Source organism: Leopardus geoffroyi, chromosome A1 (genome assembly GCF_018350155.1).
Source record: "Leopardus geoffroyi isolate Oge1 chromosome A1, O.geoffroyi_Oge1_pat1.0, whole genome shotgun sequence".
In the NCBI taxonomy this organism is placed as follows: domain Eukaryota; kingdom Metazoa; phylum Chordata; class Mammalia; order Carnivora; family Felidae; genus Leopardus; species Leopardus geoffroyi.
Genome location: NC_059326.1, coordinates 117466552 through 117484216, shown reverse-complemented (window position 1 = coordinate 117484216; position 17665 = coordinate 117466552). Strand labels below are relative to the sequence as shown.

At 49.0% G+C, this 17665-nt stretch overlaps 1 long non-coding RNA gene across 2 annotated transcripts in view; it reads right to left on the bottom strand.

Annotated features, from left to right (window-relative positions):
- Window positions 1-17665, bottom strand: part of LOC123605246 — a 117377-nt gene that overhangs the window by 48569 nt on the left and 51143 nt on the right. For both annotated transcript variants that reach the window (XR_006715686.1, XR_006715685.1), the window contains 2 exons: window positions 11566-11656; window positions 1877-1991 (listed from right to left, as the gene is read on the bottom strand). This is a non-coding gene — a long non-coding RNA (uncharacterized LOC123605246). The remainder of the gene's footprint in view (window positions 1-1876; window positions 1992-11565; window positions 11657-17665) is intronic.

Below are 17665 nucleotides of genomic sequence, written 5' to 3'. Positions count from 1 at the left end.
TATTTGTCCAGAGCCACACAACTGGTTGGTGTGCACAGCCAATGTTACCCGCTTGCCTAGAGGTGGAATTTTAGGGGGAAAAATCATGCAAACTTAGGTTCGAATCCTAGCTTTGTTGAAGAGGTATGCCTTCAACAAGTGGTTTTACTTCTCTGCACCTTATTTTGCTTATCTACCAAATGGGGCTCATGACCATTGTCATGATCAGGCTAGTGTGAGGATGGTGAGTTGACCACAGCCACATACAGCAAAGTGGGGGTGGGTAGTAAAAGCCTCTGGGCCCTCAAGTTCTCAGGGCAGGCAGGAGCAAACACCAGTTCCAGATTCTTTTCCTTGGTCCACCCTTTTCCCAGATCCACAGAAACTGCAGTGACCAGCAGGGATGACAGGGCCAGGGACCGAGGCTCTGGGTGGGAAGATGAGCTGCAGTCTCCTGGGGTAGATGACAAACAGCTTGGGTTGTCTCACTCAGGCCTCTTAGCAGGCTTTCCTCCTGAGTCCATAAAAAGTGGCCACTCTGGGGAGCCAAAACATAAGAGACTCTTGAAAAGTGAGAACGGGTTGAGAAAGGGTTGATGGGGGGTGGGAGGGAGAAGTGGGTGGGTGATGTGTATTGAGGGGGGCACCTGTTGGGATGGGCACTGGGTGTTGTATGGAAACCAATTTGACAATAAATTTCATATTTAAAAAAAAAGTGGACACTCTGGATTCAGGGAGGAGGGGCGAGTCCTGTGAGTCCAAGCCAAAGTTGTACATTGGAAGAAAGGCTAAGCTCCCCACAGGCAGGGCAGGGTCTGTCTTCCTCACTTCTGTACCCTGGCACAGCATGTGGCAGAGAGGTTTTACCCCTCAGGCCCTGCCACAGCTAGAGGCAGCTCAGGACAGATCTTAGTAGCCAGTATAGGGAAAGCACAAAGGGCCACCTGACCTAGGCTGCACTCTACTTAAGTACTATATCCTAGGCACACCCTGTGGCACATGCCCTGGCACATGTTGGAGCCAGCCTCAGCTCTAGCACGTGTCCTAGCACACCCTCCAGCTGCTGGCCTCCTCCCCTCAGCCCCCTCAGGAATCCCAGGCCCCATCTGCTCCACTTCCCTGCATCTCCCCTGAACATCTGGATTGCTTCTGAAATCTGGCTCCTGGCTCCATCCAGAGGGAACTGCTAGGTGGAAGAGGAGACTCCTGGGTCCCATTACTTCTGAGCTGGGGCCAGGGAAGTCTCTTCCTGACCCCTCACACCCACCCTGCAGCTGCCAGAATGAACAGGCCTAATAGGTCCTGGTTTCCCTACTTTCCCTACCTCCTACTTTCCCTACCTTTGGGCACCCCTCACCTGTAGGGGTTGTAACTATGCCCTTCTCTCATGTACACATAACATACCTACACAGCCTCCCAAAGTCTGCCTAAGGGCAATTCCATTCGCTTGAAAAAAATATCATCTGAATGTATTTAATATCACTGAACTGTATACTTAAAAATGGTTAAGATGGTAAATGTGCAAGTACTTTACCACAATTAAAAAATTGAAAAAAAATACCTCAAACCCTAATCTATTCATTTGTTTAGCTTTGTACTCTACGTACAAAGGTTCCCAGAACATCCCAGCAAGAGCTGTCCTCCAGAATCTCACACCCCAGAGCCCAGGCTGCCCTCCCCCCTCCCATTCTTTTTGATGTGGTAGTGGGGGCCTTTGGTCCAGGGTAGCAGTATTTCTGAGTCCCAGTTCAGAGTCACCCAGGCTAGGAGGGCCAGGCTGTGAATAAGCCTCACTTTTATCTGTGCCTTTCCCTCCACTAGCTCTCCCTTACTTCCACCTCACCAGCTCTCTCCTACTCTCTCCTGGCAATCGAATTCTTTTGGGAGAGGGCCTTACCTATGTAGGATGCTCTCCATGGTCCTGAACCACCAGGTCTGGGGGCAGGCTTGCTTCTTCCTAGCTTTGAGGAGTCACTTTGTTGGTCACTCCTGGCCAACATCTCCAAGGCATACTGACCCCGGTAAGGAAGGAGATAAAAGTGGAAGAGAAGGCAGTGGAGAGACAAATAGAGATAGAGCGTGTGAGACACATAAGGACAGAGAAAGGGATCACCATGAGACTGCCAGGAGAAAAAAAGTGACTATTGTTCCTTCTGAGGAAGGTTATCTTCTCTCTTGATACTTGGGTGTGGGTCAAGACCCCTCCCCCACCTTATGCAAATGCAAGCTCCTGTTTGACCCTGAAACTCTCTAGTTGTGCCACCTTCCAGTTCCTTCTTTCACCCTCTGTCCTTGGCCCCTCCCTGACTTGGGGTAGCTGTGTGTTGGCAACCACTGCTAGTCCTGGTCCTAAAGGCTCAGCTGTTGCTGCCTTCTTCCTGAAAGCTGAGAGAGAAGACCTCTTTCCAGACTTCTCTCATCCCCTACTTCTCCAGGAGCAGAATGGGGCACAGAAGGCCTGTTCAGTCACCCTAAAAACACCACCCCCAATCCCCTCCTGAAAGGAGGGGTACTTATACCATTAGGGGAAGGGAGGGAAGGCATTTACAGACAGACCCAGCCTGGGAGCCCCCAAGGACAGCTCCTGGGAGGAAGGAGCTAGGGAAACAGAAAAGAGTGGAAAGCGGTTTCCTCTAGGTTATGGCTGTTATTATTTATTTATTCATGTATTTTTTATTAAGCAGGAGATGTCGGCCTAATGAGCAAGAAGCCCAACAGGCTCTGAGGGTGGAGCTGGGGATAATGGGGTGCTATACACACACACACACACACACACACACACACACACACACACACACACTATCCCCCACATGCACACAGGATCTCCTCTCCAGCTGTAGGGGACCACCTCAGTGGCTTGAAGTCCCTAAAGGCTTTCCTCTTCCAGCTCCCTCCCTCACCACTGCACCTCTGCCTGTGCTGGAGGGCCCCCCCAGCACACATCATGTCCCTACCCCATCCCCCTATCAGACTGGGACAGACTTTTCTCTCTCCTCTCCAGCCTTACCAGGCTCTGCGGATGCTAGAACCAGAGATGGAGTCTTGGAAGGGATTCTCCTTAGAGAATCCTCTTCCTGTACCTGACCTTTTAATATCCCATTTGATCCCCAGTTGACCCCCCCCCCAAATTCTTTACAATTGGTCAGAACCCAGTTTAGGGTCACACATGGCATCTGATCATTATGTGCATTAAATTCTTTAAGATGATGCATTCTCCCCGCTTTTTTTTTTTTTTTTTTTTTTTTTCCTGGCCACTGACCTATGAAACATTCAGATCAGTTTCCCTATAGAATTTCCCTCCTTCGAGTGTCTGGTTACTTCCTTGTGCTGGTTTACTTCCTGTAAACCAGAAGTTAGATCTAAGGGCTAGAATAATTCAAGTTAAATGTTTTTAGCTAGAACACATGTGAGGTAATGTCATTTACTTCACTTTGCATCATGTCAGAAGACACATAATATTAATCTTTCCACCATTAGAAACACTCAGAGAGACACCAGCTGATGATAGTTATGATTTTGTTCCCACCTTGTTTCTAGAAAATAACATTTGTGGGTTACCCTGGCTCCAAACAGATGTTGATTTCCCCATCAACCATTCTCCTAATGTTTTTTAATGCTAGTCCATAATCTTTGCCTGATTATGGATTAAAAATTTTTTCAATGTTTATTTGTTTTGAGAGAGAGAGAGAGTGGGGGAGGGGCAGACAAAGAGTGGACAGAGGACCCAAAGAGGTCTCTGCACTGACAGCAGAAAGCCCGATGTGGGGCTCGAACTCACGAACCATGAGATCATGACCTGAGCTGAAGTCGGACGCGTAACCGACTGAGCCACCCAGGCGCCCCTGATTATGGATTTTTAAAGATGAGAAAACTGAATTTCAGATTAGGAAAGTCCCTCAAGCTCACACAATCAACAAACTAGGAATCTGTCTAGTAGTCAAGTTTTTGTCCTCTTTCCTATCACACTGAGTCAGGTGCACATTAGGTGCCTTGTACACATTTAAATGAAAATCTGTGAGGAAAGGGATTCCCCTCTCTGTAAACTAGTCTGACCAGAAATGGAAAGGCCCAACCCTACTCCATGCCACTAACAATAGTGCCAATGAGGCAGCTTAGCATGGGCCATGTGGTAGCGTGTACTACAATTAGCTTCTTTGATCCTCCCAACAAACCTGCAAAGTATGCATTATTACTACCATTCTCCCCATTTTACAGATGAAGAAAATGAGACCCCAAGAGGTAAAGTAGTTGCCTAAGGCCAAAGAGTTAGTGATCAATGGAGCCAGGATTAGTTCTTATGACCCTAAATTCTGAGCACTTTACAATCACCCTGATCTAGCCTCTCAAGCTGGTCTTCCTCCATCTTGAGACTAAAGAGTAAAACTAGCAAGAGAGTCTCTGCCTTATGTGGGCTGATACTGACGCTGCTGACAGTTCTATAGCCATCTGTCAGCATTAACCAGGGCATCAGAAGTTCCCTGGGTCTCCTCTGCTGGCCTCTACCCACCAAGAAGCTCTCTGCAGCCCATGAACTTGCCGGAATCTCACCTGGTTCCTCTAGCCCCTTCACCCAGTTAACCCCTTCCACACTCCATCCCCCCGCCCCCCCACTATGCCCACTCTAGGGCTTAATGTCCTCATCAGAGTCCTTTACACTTGCACAACAACCCACAGTTTATGAAACACTTCCTTTTTCTCATTGGAGCCCCCACAACTATTCTGTGAAGGAGGCAGGGATTATGGGCTCCATTTTACAGATGCAGACATTGAGGCTTAGTGAGGAAAGCTCTGGGCCCAGAGTTGCCCTCCAGTCAGCATTTTCAAAGAGGGATCTCAGTGCTCCTGCCATCTCAGGACCAACCCCAGAAAATTATATTTTGCTGCTGTTTGGAATGAGAGGCTTGTCTCAGGCCGGGGCAAGGGGTGGGGCTGTGGCCTAAGCTCATCTGGGCCTGGAGCAGGGGCCATGGGGTCAGCTCTGTATCTTCCAGCCCCCTCAGGGATCAAGTCTCTGAAATGTCACCAGCACCTAGGGCATCCTGGGAAATGTCAACAAATGCTGATTTAGGTCTCTTAGTGGAAGCAGAGTCACCCTCTACCATTTCTCAGGAGCAGAAGCCAAAGAGCCCTTACAGTGAGCCCAACCCCACCGTTTTATAGTTGGAGGAACTGAGACCCAGACTCACAGAGCAAGCTGGTGGTTTTTTCTCTGGAAACACTGAGGGTCACTGATGGATGTCCACTCATCCACCCTATTTCTCATTCCCTCTTACTTTCTATCTTCCTCCGAGCTTGGAGCCTGTACCCCTTTGAGTCAAGACACTGATTTCCAGCAGCCAGAGAAGAGGGAGGGCCTGGGGAGCTGTTCAGGACTATGGGCTTGGCATTAGGGGCTACAGTATGGAGAATAGTTTGAGCCAGCACCATGCAGGCCTCTGTCCTCCCCACCTCCTCACTTCGCTGACACCTGGACCAGGCTCTTCCAGAAGAGAGAAAATAAAGGTCTTGCTGAATGGCAGAGCGTGGGCTGACAGTAGTCTCCATGTGCTCTGGGAACCTGCCAACCTCTCCAGCCCCAAAGTAGCCAGCACTCCTGCCATCTCTCAACCTCCTCTGTGGGAGCCCGTTGCTTCATCATTCCTACACCCTACCCAGGCAAGGCTGCTTCTTGCCTCGGCCCAGTTAGTGCTACTAAGGCTCTGCCCGTTCATTTTCACCTTTACCGGTGAAAGGACCCCCCTCCCATCTCAGGGACTCCTCCCTAGGGCCTTGGGGAGTCTGGGTCCCCTGTTTTCAGATGTGGAGTTCACAGACTTTCCTGGCCCTCTCCTACTTGTAGTATACTTTGAGGCTGTGTCCTCTCTGTGCTGTGTCTGTCTCTGTTTGCACTGAGAATAGTGAAGGGAGGGCCTGTCTGCATTTGTGCTTATCCTCCATACTTGCCATATCACAGGTGCACAGTCACTGAGGAAATAAATACTGAGGTCCCAGATCAGGCCTGAACATTACTTGATAGTCTGCATTTCCACCCTAGAACAATTTGCAGTTGGTCTTCCCCATACAGACTATAAGATCCTTGAGTGCAGAGATCATGTCTTCCTGATACACTTCTACATCCTTAGTGATTAACTCAGTACTTGGCCCACAGTAGGTACCTAATAAATCTTCATGCATGGGAATATGTAAATGGATGGGTGGACAGATGGACAGACAGACGATGGATGAACACCAATGAATGAATGATCTAGGCAGGTTATTTTTTTATCCTCTTAATATGGTGGGAAAATGAGACAGAGGATGGAAACCTGGAAAAAGCTTCCCAGATGTTACATGGTGGAGTCAGGATTTTAATGCAAGGAAAGCTAGCCCAGGAAGCTTGGACTACTGACCAGGGAGTAAGGTGACAGAGGTGGGGTGGGGGCGTCGGATGGAAAAGCCTCAGGGCCGAAGGCAAGGCAGAGGGAGCCTCTGCCCAGGAAGAAGGACTTTCCTGGAATTATCTTGCTGCCAGATGGAGAAGCAGGGAAGCCTAATTGTTTTTTTCAGTTCCAGGAGCTGGGTCCATAAATCATGACTCCATTTAAGACAGGGGTACCTCCTCTCTGGAGACCTAGGTGTGACTTGATGTACATTCCTAGTGACATGGGGAGGCTTGCAGCCTCCATATGCAGGTGCCCATGCCACCCTTGCCCAGACTAGAAGGCACCACTCAATAGGGCCTGCCAGTCTGCTGCTGTGTGTGAGGTGTGCAGCCCTGTAGGAGGAGCAGGTGGGGGAAGGGGCCCAGGAAAGGCAGAGAGCCCAGGAAGGGGGAGAATGGGAGAGCGGAGAAGGCTCTAATAGCCTTCCTTTGGTGAAGTCAATCTCATTTACCATTTATTGAGTGCCAACCTTGTGCCAGACACTGTGTTGAGCACTCGGACCCTCAGGATGGCTCATATGTGTGTGTGTGTGTGCGTGCGTGTGTGTGTGTGTGTGTGTGTGTGTGTGAGAGAGAGAGAGAGAGAGAGAGAGAGAGGCAGGCAGCTACAGAGACAGTAATCACAACATGGGTGATAAGTGCTTGAGAGGGATGTACAAAGTGCTCTGGGAGCTCAGAGCACCAGGCCATTAATTCTTCCCCTTAAGAATTTAAGGTGGAGAAAGATTTTGGAACACTTCACAGAGGAGGAGGTGTTTTGGCTGGATTGGGTCTTCTCAGAGGCTGGAAGAGGAAGGGAAGGGTATTTTAGGCAGGAGAGCATGTGCAAAGGCAGGGGCTATGAAAGTGGAAGGAGAAAACTTGTGTATGACTAGAGCAGAAGGGAGGCAGGAGGAGAAACTGGACAGTGAGCCTCCGGCCAGCATTTGCGAGGCCATGAATGGTCCTACTAGAGAGCTTGGACTTGATCCAGTCGTGGGCAAAGGGGAGCCATTGAAGAATTTTAAGCAGGGGTGTGACAGGATTAGATTTGTGTCTTAGAAAGCCTTCTCTTGGGGGGATAGAATGAACCAGGACCGTGGCCAAGGGGCAGAGAGAAGGGAATGGATTCTGGAGTTATTGTGGAGAAAAATGGGCAGGACGTTTTCCTTCCTAGGTAATTATTTTGGACTTTCCTGCCTTTCTACCCAGGCTCCATGTTTCCCTGGGGAAGGAGCTGTTCCCTCCTTTCTCTGTGTCTGGTGCAGACTTCTGCATTCACAGAGCTGAATTACAGGGTCTGATTGACTGACAAGAACGGAGCAGTAGAACTGGCTCCCAGTGGCTGGGGAGTCCTGCTCTGAGGATGAGCTGGTGACTTCTCTCCAATTCAGTCCACAAGCCCCAGAGCAGGGTGAGGCTTAGCCCAGGCCTCTGGGGAATGTCCATGAGGTCCTACCCTCCCTCCCTTCCCTTCTTTTCCTTTCCTCCCTCCTCCTCCTCCCCAGAGCCCAAGCCTTCTTGCTGGGAGGCTCTCAGAGCTAGCAGAGCTGTGGATGAAATGGTTCAGTGGCTCCAGCCCAGCTGCTGCCATGGCAACCAGGCTGCCTGCCAGACCCACAGTCAGGAGCAGACCCAGCATCCCTGCTGCAGAACTACAATTCCCAGAATGCAAAGAACCTGGGGCTAGAAGAGAAATCCACCTCTTAGATGGGTATCCAGTAAGAGTCTTCCAACTGGAAAGAGGACACATATGAGCACCACCAGAGAAACACAGTACAGAATAGGGGAATCTGGGGGGTCAGAAAGTAAGGCATACTTCTGGAGGGAAGTCTGGGAACCCCTCCTTAACAGTGGCCCACTGGACAGCCCAGAAAAAGGCCAATGGCTACAGGAAAGTGCAAAGGCTGGCGATGGGTACTTAGTCTTGGTTTTGCCACCAACCTGTGCTGTTACTTGAAAACTGTCTTTCAAAAACTACTTCTCTTGATCTCCACTAGCACCTTTGTGGTCTGAGCCCAGATGGCTGCAATGCACTACTTATTGGTCTTTTTGCCTCACTCAAGCCCCTCCTTTCCTTCTTCATACTGAAGCCTGAGTGACCTTTTCAAAATGCAATTCTGATTATATCACTGCTGCCTGTGCCTGCCCCCCTGCTGTTTAAACTCTTCAGCATTTAAACCCTTTGCTCTGAGAAGAAGAAAAAAATCCCTTACCTCACCTGACAAGGCCCTGCATGGTTTGGCTTCTGCCTGCTGTCCAGCCTCCCCCTTCACCCCACAATTCCAGACCTTCTGGATTTTAGTTCTTTGTAGAAGACATGCTCCTTTCTACCACAGGGCCTTCACACATGCTTTTCTGTCTCTCCAGAACACCTTTTCCTCTACTGTTGCTCCACCCACCCATCTCCATCTCGGAGAAATACCACCTTCTCAGGAATTTCCCTGATCTACTTAACCCAACCAGATCCCCCTTTTGTGTACCCTTGTTGCCACCACAAACCTCTACAAAGCACCTGTCACAGTTGCATACAGTATTTGTATGATTATTTGACAACTATCTATCTCTCCACCAGATTGCAGCCTCTGTGAGAGGAGGAAGAGTGACTTTTTGTCTACCAGTGCATCTTCAGGGTCTACCACTGTGCTTGACACATCACTGATGCTCAAGAGCCATTTATTGAACAAGTTGCTCTGTTTAAGCCGCAGTCTTCCCAGCTGAATGTCCACTACCTGCCAGGCACTGTGAGTGGTGGTGCCATGGATATAGTAGTAGACAAGACAGGCATGGTCCCCCCTGCCAGAGAGCTCACAGTCTAGTGGGGGGAAGATAGACACTGAATACATAATGACAAGGGAGCTGAGTGTTGCAAGTGGTAGAGGATGTAGAGCTGTGGTAGCACAAAGCCAGGACATCTGGAAAGGTCCAGCAAGGAAGAGAGGTAGGATTATCAGATGAAAGGGATGGAAGAGTATAAAAGAGCATTGCAGGCAGAAGGAACAGCATGAGTAAGGGTGCTACTCAGGCAGAAGAGAGCCTGGAGTGCTTGAGGCATGAAGTAAGGCCAGAGTTGCTGGAGTGTAGAATGAATGGAAGGTGGTCTTAGTTCCATCTACATGCCTTGATTTTACTAGGCAGAAGTGGCATAGAGTGAGCTATCTTTTCAAACTGGCTGGCCCTTGTGTTCCGTACTCCCCCCCCCCTGTTCTCAGACCCAGGTGGAGGTCCAGCATAAACATACCCAGGCTATTCCATTGCTCAGGCACACTGTCCTCTACCTCCAAGAACCCACTGCTGTGTTTCAGGTGTCCTGTGTGGGCCATGCCTGTGTCTGGTATGACGGGGCTGTGACATTTGGAATGTGTGTGTGTGTGTGTGTGTGTGTGTGTGTGTGTGTGTGTGTAGGGGGGCATATGCTGGGGAGGCAGTCAATCAATCCTGGAGCATACATTGCTGACAAGTCTAGGAGAGGTCTCCTGAAGAGGCAGGGAGCCTGGCCTGGAGCTTGAGGGTGGTCTGCTCAGCTTGCTTGGGAAATGAAGCATGACTTACCAGCTGAAGAAACATCAATGGGTTAGGGAGCAGAGGCCCCTGAGCATGGGGCAGGGAGAGGTCCTTCTCCTCCTCACATCTGTTGCTGTCTTCCTCTTCCTCTAGGGTCCTGGGTCAGGTGGGGGAATTGTCCCCAGTAGGCTCCCCAAAGGAAAGGGAGCTTTTCCTTTAAACTTGGGGGCTCTTAAAGAAGTAGCTCCCAGTGTATATGTAGAATGAGGTGGCAACTTCCTGGAGATAATGGAATTTAGCTTCTACATTCCCCTTGCAGGTAGTGCAACAACCATGCGTGCATGTGCACGCGCACACACACACACACACACACACAGCAGCAGCAGCAGCAGCAGCCTAGATCCCTGGCTCTGCTGAGACCTCCCTGGAGCAGGAGCCTTCAGTTCACCCATTCCCCAGAATAGTGTTTCTCAAAGTGTGAACTTCAGACCCACGGCATCAGATCATGTGGAGTACTTGTGAAGATGCATGTTGCCGGGGGCTCTGATGCAATGAATCACGGACCACATTTTGAAAAGCTTTCTTTTGGAGGATACCTAATTCTGTCCAAAGAACTAATGAAGCATTCCCTTCCCCAGAAATGTCTCCTCAAATCCAGCCAGGGATGAAATCCTTGGCAATTCCATCCTGGATCCCTGCCAGGAGGACAAGCCAGCCCTGGCCCTTCAGACCTTTCACCTCACACAGTCAATAATATTTAGCAAAGACCTACTAGGTGCTAGGTGCTGGGGTCCTGAGAAGAACATAGCAACCATGAATCCTGCCCTATGGGTCTTCTAATTTAGGGGTGAGGACAAATATTTTAAAAGCAAATAAATAAATAAACAAAATAATAGTGGTAAGTGCTCTGAAGATGATAAAACATAGCTATCAAAGAAAGTGCCCAGGGGACCTGCTTAATTCAGGGGTTTAGGGAAGGAGGCCATCTTAGTTCTTGTGGAGAACAGTGTTCTTAAAATGAAAGAAAAAAAACCTTTCCTCTCCTTTTGCTACTTTTTTTTTTCTTTCCTCTTGTCTTTCTTCTCTTTACCTCGGCTTGGCTCTGTTTCTCTGGTAAGACTCCCTCTTTGTCTCCTTCATTCTCTCCTCCTCTGCTTCCCTCCCTCCCTCTCCTATTGCCTCCCTCTTCTTCCCATCCCACCTCCTGCTCTTCTGCTCCCTCCAGAGAAATGGAAGAAACCAGATCCTTCTGCCTTTCAGGCTAGCCAGCAGTAATTGAGCTGTGGGCTTGGTCAGCAGCTGGCCCTGAGACCAGGGCTACAGGAGGTCAGAGGGGAGCTGGAGGTGGAGGGAGAGCCCGAGCAATGGGAGCAGGGAGGGGCCTAGGGAAGGAGATGGCACTCAGAGGGGCTGGAGGTGGCTGCTGAGCCAGGTAATCTAATCATGGGGTGAGTCATAAAGATCACTCACTCTCGTGCACAGGACGGCCTATGAAATCACATTAATTTGAAGAGGGTGTAAAATCCACGGAGGATTCCCCTCTCTTCCCCACACACATGAAGATAAACTGTCTTCAGCTTCCAATATGATCTTACAACAGCTTGTCAGTGACAAAACAGCCTCAAATCCTCCCATTTATCAAACGGCCAATCCTGTTAGCAGCTTAAAAGAGACATAATTACCTGCGGCCTTTTGTGTGATTCTTTATACTAACGCCGCTTCTTTCTTCCTGGCAGCGGTCCAGAACGTGAGCTCAGAATTCATTCCTGGTGACTGGGGAGATCATCAGAGATGTTAAAGTTGGGGGACAAGAGCGGATGGTTGAGGTGGGAAGTTGTGCATTGTGGGCAAGTCTGGGCTGTGTGTTAGCACCACGGACAGAGCCAGGGCTTGGAGCCTGGGAGCAGCAGCCTGGATGGTGGGTTAAGGAGGAGCCAAGCCCAACGAGTGTGGGCAGAAGCCGGTGGGCTAGCTAGGAGCCTGGCAGGCATCTCAAGGACTAAGTTTCAGCTGCCTTTACAGAGCAGTGGAGGCTCAGCCCATGGCACATCAGCACTGACAGTAGGGACAGGATGTAGAACAGGCTTGGTCTTTAGATCAGTAATTTGGGGAGACTGCCCCACCCTCAGGTAAAGCCAGGAGCTCCCTCCCTCTTTGACTCCAGTGTGGCTGACACATTTTGAGTTTCCGTGACTTCAGACTGCCGCACTGCTATTGGGGAGAAGAAGAACGTTCACAGATAACATTTACTGAATGCTCACTATGGGCCAGGTCCTGTTCTAAGCATTTTGTACATGTCATCTTAATTAATGTATACCTCATGAAAATTTGTTCTATTATCCCATTTTATAGGTGAGGAACCAGAAGGTAAGTGAGGATAAGTCACATATCCAAAGTCACCCAGAACTAATTCAGACTCATGGTCTGCAAGCTGGGCTGTCTACAAGGCAGTCTCTGGCCATGATGAGAGATCAGTTCTGTGGCTCTGGGTTGGTGTCTCTTCCTCTCCACACTTCCTGCTATTCTTCAGCCCAGTCAAGGCAGGTATCTGCTCTCACTGCTTTGGGGAGAGGGATGGGAAAACCACATGACTGATCTTTCCTTCCATGAGAAATAAGACATCTGGAACTGGCTTCTCTCTGGCCAGAGCTGCTCTGCAATTTCATATCTTCATTCCCCCAGCCCCTCCCTCTCTCTACTGGCCCCAGGGCCCTCACCTCTACCTATTTCAAGAGGCTGCCTCACCCCTCTCCTCTTACTGCCCACTGCCAACCACCTACTTGCTACCAGCTTTCCCCACACTCCTTTCCATTTTCCAGCAGGCCCAAGGGAATCCTCTCCTGGGAGAAAACCATCAGAGTCCATTTGGAAGCCAGATAAAGGGGCAGACAGTGAGACAGACAGCAAGAGACAGATGAGAGACAGAACAAAAATGAATTTTGAAGCGCTGTTGAGTTAATGATTGTGGTCAAATCCTATTGAGAGATAAAGCCAGGATTAGTAATCTGGGGGTATCTTCCAGAATTTCTAGAACTCAGCTTTAAGTCAGTTGGCTCTCTCTGCTCACCAGCCCTCCATCCTCACACCTGTCCTCTAGAACTCCCTCCCAGACCAGCATCCTTTCCCCCATCCCACCCAGCCTCAGGGCATTCATCACTTGGGTTAGTGATTTATCAAAGACTCCAACAGTGTCTGTTGGCAAAAATCAATCTGTGAAGAATGGGACCAACTCAGGGTCCCCTGTTCTCCTGAGCCCCCCACCATCAATCTGCCCCAGAGTAACTCCATGGCTCTGACATCACCACTGCCCCCAGCCTCACCCCAGCCTTGTTTGGGTCCTTTTCTGTTCTTAGAGAGAAGGGAGAGAGGGAAGGAAGAGAGAGGTGAATTAGTGTCTTCTTTAGATGTTTATTTTGTTGTTTTTAAGCGAGAAAGTCCCAGCTCTATTAAACGCAATCAATAGTTGGCCCAAGAGAAGCTTCCCTTCTCTGAAACATTTGAAATCTGGTCAAATCATTTTGCCCCAATACAAAGTAATTTATCAATTTCAAAACCCTTCTAATCAGTAGAGACTATGGAGTTCCCACTCCTGCCATCTTCAGCTGCAGTGTGCGTACACACACACACACACACACACACACACACACACACTGTGCACAATGCACAAACTCCTCTATTCTCTCTGGACCCCCCGCCCCCTTCCTCCTTACTCCATCTTACCTCCCAGGGACTACAGAATGTCCTCCCCCTCAGCTCAGCCTCCAGGCTGGGTGCCATCCTCAGTGTCTCCAGCCCAGCCTGTGTGCTTCTGGCCCAGAGAGACTATAGGCCCCTGCAGGTCTGCTATGCTTAGCCCTGGGGACCTGGAGGTGGGCATGTGCCCAGCCACAGAGGACTGTTGAGTGCACTTCTCTTCGCCCAGGTAAAAAACCACGTTAAGGGATTTCTGTTTATAAACAGAGCCCAGAACTGGAGCCAGTGGGCTGGGAGGGGCCTAGAGCCACCAAAATCATTCCCTAGGACCTTGGCTCTGGTCTCCAACGGGGCAAGCAGGATCAGCTGTCTGGAGAGGGGTTTGCTGGCTGAACCTGGGGATGATGTCACAACACTCTCCTGCCTCTGAAGCTGCTCTTTTTGCCCTCGAGGACAGCCTGTGTCTAAAGGGAGAATGCGACAGTAGTGAAATCACCTTGCAACTCACCCTCACGCTCCTGGGGAGGAGCGGCTAGAGCCTTTGCCGCTCCATTATATTGGATTCTCGGCAGGTCTTTTGTGGCCACCAGCTGCAGTGGCCAGATAGGCCACTGACCTTTGTGGGGGGCACCTACTGAATAGTTGATTCAAATGCTCTCCCTACAATGGACTCTGCTCATTGCTCCCTCAGAGAGCGACTGAGGAAATTGACTCAGCGAGCCAGGGGCCTGCCCCACAGGGGAACTCAGGAGCACAGATGGCACATAAGCTTTCTGAGACCTCTATCACAGAATGGTCAAGCCAGGGGCCTTACTCTGACCTTCAAGGCTCTCCATCAGGCCTAACCGAAAACCTTCAACAGACCTATAACAGCATGCCTAGGACTCTGTAAATATGTGTGCAATCAATGAATGTGCTGAACTCTCTGTGTAGTTCTGCACCTGCCTTGTGCCTCCTTTCCCCAAATCTATGCCAGCTCTTCTAGGCCTAGGCCCAATGGTTTCACATCTCTTTGGAGCCCTTATAGTTCCTCACCTAGGGCTCTGCACCAAGTAATATTAAACTAGAGTGAGCACAACGCTTATGGTTTATGAGGCATTTTAGTATTAACTGTCTATTCTGCAATAATGCTGGGGGTTAGCTATTATCTTGTTTTACACTGAAAGAACCCAAGGTTCTGTAGACCAAAGGCAGGCTGCCCCAAATGTGCTATTTTGGCATACTAACTATTCAAAATAAAAGTTACTTATAAGATAGTCAGTGCAGGAAGGACACTCAGACCCTCCTATGTCTCCCTGAAATCAAGAAATATATATCCCATGTGAAAGGTACCCTCTCGGTAGAGGTAGAGAAACATCCTTACCACCAGAGATGAGAAATTTAGAGCCGAGAAGACTACATAAACAACCCTTGTAACTTATTACCAATTTACTAGCCCGGCCTAAATTCTGATGAGAATTCTTTACTAATTGAAGCTCCCAAATTGGAGTTTTCTTTTTCCTATCAACTCCTCACAAATGTATTGTCTCTTTGTCTGAAAAGTATAAAAAACTGCCTGCCTCGGTCATTTCTTTAGGTCTTAAATTCATTATTTGGCCTCCCTGCACATGTAATAAGAGTTTTCATTTTTCCTCCTGTTAATGAGTCTCATGTAAATTTAATCCTTAGTCCAGCTGGAAGACCTTGAGGGCAGAGGAAGAATTTTTCCTTCCTTTTACTTCAATGCGGTGAAGTAATACGTCCCAAACCACACTGAAAGTAAGTGATAAACCTGGGATGCCAATCCAAGTTCTCTGAATTCAAATCCTAAAATCTTCCACATCATTCATTCATTCATTCACTCACCATACAGATGTGGAGCATCCTTCTTATGGCAAACATTAAGCCTTTTTCTATGGCAATCTAAAACCAAGTGACATCGCTTTTCCTTAGGCTGGGAAAAGAGAGACTTCAGGGTGAAGTGCTTTGCCCAAGGTAAGACAGTAAATAGGAGATGGAAATACATTAAACCCAGGCCTTCTGATCTTAAATCTGGAGACTTCCACATTGCACCACACTGCAGATTCATCAAGGGCTTGCTATATGCCAAATGCTATACCACAGTCTTCGCATTTGGCATGCTTCTGTTAGTATTCCCTTCTATATGTGAAGAAAACAAAACTTTGAAAATTACGGTATTCAGAGGCCAAGCTGGGATTTGAACTCTGTTTCTCTGACTCCAGAATCTGAGCTCTAGGTTACACTGGCTTACTGATGATGATAAAAGCACTCATTACACATCCAAATAACTGATGTTTATTGAGTGACTGTTCACAATAGATATAAGGTTCATAGTTGTAAACTCTGGACTTCCAGGCTGGCAGCTGGCCCCTGGCCCATACTATTCCTCTCAACCACCTCTGTACCTAATAATAACTGCCCACATTTCCTGAGCATTCACTTCATGTCAAGCACTGGGCAGGGTCCCTTATGTGCACTCTCTCTTTGGGTCTACATCATAGATATAATTTTCCTCATTTGAAGGGTGTGGAAACCAAAGCTCAGAGAGATTCAATCATTTGTCCCTGGCCATACAGCCTATCAGAGAGATATCGGTGTAGAAATGTCATCTCGTTCTTCCATCTTGCAAGCCATTTGGGGACAGCCCTCCGATCCTAGCTCACCACTATGACTGTACATGAGGATTATAAATGTCATTTCCCCAGGAGTTTGGGGAGAAAGTAGGAATATGGCACCAAGGGCCACTGCAGCTGGAGGGAGTCTTCAATGCTATAGAGAGTAGAAAGGCACATAGATCCAAGACTAAACCCTGTTGGGAGAAGTGTGGTGACTGACACTTACTGAGGAAGTGACTGAGAGAACAGCTGACTTTGGGGAACTATAGTGCCCATTACTGGCTTGGATCCCCCAACCCCACCCCTCTGAGGCTGAGGACTGCCCAAGCCTCCTCCAGAAGGGGCCATTCCTCTACCCAGAGAATGGCTGCAACATGAACCAGCTCCAGCCTTGCCCCGATTGCTTCCCACATTGATGGATGAAAGTGCCTCCGCAAATTGGAAAAATAACTAATGTGCTACTCCCAGACCCTGCTGCCTGTGAGTGGAGGGGGCACTCCACTTCTGGGTTAGCCCAAGAACTGGGAGGAATCAATCCCCTGAATAACAACCCAAAGCAGCAGCAGGGAGAGGCTCCCAGCCTGGTGGGGGTGGAATTACATTTCCTACAGGGTATTCTCGGTGTCGCCTCTCATCACCATAATATTTACATCAAATGCAAAAGGCCTCTTTGGAATAAAACCCTGAGGTTGTAAATGCCAAATCCAAGAATGTCAGCAAATGCAAAAGATCAGGTTCTTTGAGCAGCAGTCTCTCCCTTCCCACCAGGCAATGCCTGCCACAACCCCCTGGGGTGACTGGGTGGGCTCCTGAGCAGCCCTGAACCTAGGCCAAGATCGGGAAAGGCTGGGAGCATGCAGGGAGCTTAAGGGTACCCAGCTCTGGTCCAGAGATGGCAGGCAGCCTTGTCTCTTCCACCTGGCTTCATGCAAAGTTTGAGAAAATTGTGTTTACACATACTTCCTATGAAGAAATGCAGCCAGGTCATCTCATGGACAGACAGGTGGACTCTCTTCTATGGGGAGAGCCTTAGGGATCAGTCTGCAACCCAGCATCATAGTTTACAGCCCAGTGGCCAAGTTCTCTTCCTAGTGGGTCCCCTTGCTCCTCTAGCTGCCTCCTTGGGGCCCAGGAAAGCTTTTCTGAGGTCATTTGTCCATCAAACATTTATTGAGCACTTACTAAGCACCAGGCCCTGGGGATACAATGGTGAAAGGAAGGAGCTTCCGTTCTAGTGGGTAACACACAAGGAGCAAGTTAATATATAAATAACTTCAGATGCTCTGTGCTCTAAAGAAAAGAAAGTGAGATGAAGGGACAGAGAGGGACTGAGGAAGGCCACAGTTGCCTGAGTAGTCAGGGAAGGCCTCTCAATGAAGGAAGGTGGTATCTGACCTGAAGAATAAGAAAGAGCCACCCCATGAAGATTTGGAGGGTAAGTGTTCCAAACAGGGGATCAACAAGTATAAGAGCT